A 3,227-nucleotide genomic window follows, 5' to 3' on the forward strand; every position below is an offset into this window, starting at 1 on the left:
GCGCAGCGTGGCTCCAACCCCTCGCCACGGCCATGTCAGATCACTGCCCTCTCCTCTTGACATGTGAGTCCTCCTCGCGGCCTAGTGCGCGGTTCCGTTTCGAAGCCTTCTGGCCGCACGTCTCTGGGTTCAAGGAGGTTGTGCAGTAGTCTGGAACGCGCCAGGTGTGCAGGGATGCGCGCTTATCAGGTTGGACACAAAGCTCAAGCGGGCGGCTAGAGCGCTCCGTCTTTGGCACAAGCACCACATCGGGAACACTCGCCTGCAGCTGTTGATGGCGTAGGACACGGTTCTGTTGCTCGACCAAGCTCAGGAAGATAGGCAGCTCGAGCTGGACGAGCTAACCCTACGCAAAGAGCTCAAGTCCCACATTCTTGGTCTCACAGTCATCGAGCGCATCAAGGCCAGGCAGCGCGCCAGAGTCAGGAAAGTTCGAGAGGGTGATGCCAACACCAAGTATTTTCACATAAAAGCTAATGGCTGCTGAAGGAAAAACTTCATTGGCTCATTGGCTTCGGGCAGCGTTTTGGCCACTGAGCAACGCCACAAAGAGCAGATCGCGACCGAGTTCTTAGACCGCTTGCTCGGGGACCCAGGCTCGGAGTCAACGGGGTTCAACTGGGATGCGCTGGGCCTTTCTAGGGCCAATCTCGATAACCTAGAGGCCGCGTTCACCCGGGAGGAAATCGCAGCGGCCATTGCAGACCTGCCGCCGGATCGGGCCCCGGGCCCGGACGGTTTTTCAGGGGCTTTCTACAAGGTGGCGGCGGAAATCATTTTAGATGACCTAATGCTCGCATTCCAGCAGCTGCACTGCATGAACCGGACAGGCCTGCACCTGCTCAATGGGGCGCACGTCGTGCTCTTGGCCAAGAAAGATGGGGCTTCGAGCATGGCGGACTACAAGCCCATCAGCCTACTGCACAGCGTGGCGAAGCTCTTCAGCAAGGTGCTTGCATTGAGGCTTACCAAGCGGATCGACACGCTCATCTCGCCGACACAGAGCGCCTTCATCAAGGGCAGATGCATCCAAGACAATTTCATTTTTGTGCAAGGGATGGCCAGGCACTTCCACAGGACAAAGCGGGCCGCTATTTTGCTAAAGCTTGATATAGCAAAAGCATTCGACACCGTCTCCTGGCCCTACCTGTTGGACATGATGCGTGCGAGAGGTTTCGGGTCACGCTGGTGCAACTGGATCGCCATGCTCCTCGCCACCAGCTCGTCCAGGGTGCTCGTCAACAAGGCGTTAGGCCGGTCGATCAGGCACCACAGGGGGGCTCAGGCAGGGCGACTCGATTTCCCCTTTCCTGTTCATCCTCGCCATGGAGCCGCTGCAGAGGCTGCTAGACTTAGCAGTCCATGATGGGCTGCTTTCCAAGTTAAAGGGGAGGATTCCAAGCCTACGAACCTCTCTCTACGCGGATGACGTTGCTCTCTTCTTAAACCATATCCACCAAGAGCTTCTTGCCGTTCAGCAGATTCTGCAAGCCTTTGGGCAGGCCACGAGGCTACACGTAAATTTCTCCAAGAGCAAGGCCATTCCGATCCGCCCCGAGCTTTTTGATGTGGAGAATGTCATACAGCCGCTCGGGGCCGCGCGCACCGCCCTGCCATGTTGTTTCTTGGGCCTCCCCCTGTCCCTTCGCAAGGTTCGCAAAGCTGAGCTGCAGCCGTTGCTGGACAAGATCTTGGCCCGTCTCGCCGCATGGAAATTCAAGCTTTTCACTGCTGCCGTCCATCTTGTGCTCCTGAACTATGTGCTCTCCGCGTTGGCTGTATATTGGCTTTCAGTTCATCAACTACCAGCCTGGGTGAGGCGTCAGATAGACAAAATCAGGAGAGCGTGGCTCTGGCGTGGACAGGAGAGTTGCCTTGGAGGGCACTGCAAGGTTGCATGGGGTAGGATATGCAGACCTAAAGAGCTCGGAGGTTTGGGCATCATCGACCTTGACCGCTTCGGAATCGCTCTCAGGCTGAGATGGCTTTGGTGGGAAAAGACGGCCCCCTACAAACCTTGGATTGGTCTCCCCGTGCCGTGCAATGAGGACGACCGCCGTCTGTTCGGGGCTGCCACAACCGTGGTGCTAGGCGATGGCCGAACGGCCTCCTTTTGGATGGACAGTTGGCTGCAAGGCCAAGCTCCATGCCACATTGCGCCAGAACTGTTTCGCCTCTCGAAACGCAAGCATCGCACCGTGCGGCAGGCACTAAACGGCAACCGTTGGGTGACCAACCTGGGTGGACGAGTCCCAAGTAACCTGCTCACTGCTTTTGTTTCTCTCTGGGGCAGGATCAGCGCTGCGACCATCCTTGATACAGGCAGGGACAAGTTCACCTGGAAGCTTGAGGCCTCTGGCAGCTACTCGGCCTCGTCGGCATACCGATTGCAATTCATGGGGTCCACCTCCTCGCCTATCATGCACTTGGTCTGGCATGCCCGGGCGCCGGCGAAGATTAAGTTTTTCACATGGCTCCTATCTGCTGGTCGACTGCTCACGACGAACCGGCTCATGGCCAGGGCATGGCCCAATTCCTATTTTTGTCCATTGTGCTGGCGCAACCTGGAGACCGCTCAACACCTATTTAGGGAGTGCATTTGGTCGAGGAACCTCTGGACGGCAGCGGCCAGCCGCTTCCGCGTTCCCACCTTCCTTCCTTGCTCCTGGAGGTCCACAAACTGCATGGTGGAGTGGCTGGACGGCCTCAGTGTGGTGCCTCATGACCACAAGCGGGCGCGATCAATCGCTCTCCTAACCAATTGGTGGATTTGGCTAGAGCGTAACGGCTGCATCTTCAGGGATCTCAAGCACCCCGTCCGGGTAGTGCTGGAGCTTCTCACCGACGACCTAGCTACGTGGGCACTAGCAGGGGTAACCATCTGATGCTGCGAGAGTGAGGACCTTACAACCTGGGTTCTTGTTTTTCTTTCTTTTGTATTTTGGCAGATGTCAGCTGCTTTTGTACAGACTAGCGCTCTGTCGCTGCTTCTTCTCACAATGCACACGCAGTTCACCTGTGCTTCCTAAAAAAAGATACTATGCATCACGAAAGTAGTATCATATGCATGATCATACTAGTATATGATTCTCTCTATTAGAGCATCTTCAGCCGCGCCCCCAATAGGCCCTCAGGGTGACTTTTTTCGCGCCGGCGTCGAACCCCCCCCCCCCTCAGCCGCGTCCTCAAGACGTCGAAATCCGCCGGCTCGGCCCTTTTTGGACCCG

This window comes from Triticum dicoccoides, chromosome 4A, assembly GCF_002162155.2.
Source record: "Triticum dicoccoides isolate Atlit2015 ecotype Zavitan chromosome 4A, WEW_v2.0, whole genome shotgun sequence".
NCBI classification, from domain to species: Eukaryota; Viridiplantae; Streptophyta; class Magnoliopsida; order Poales; family Poaceae; genus Triticum; species Triticum dicoccoides.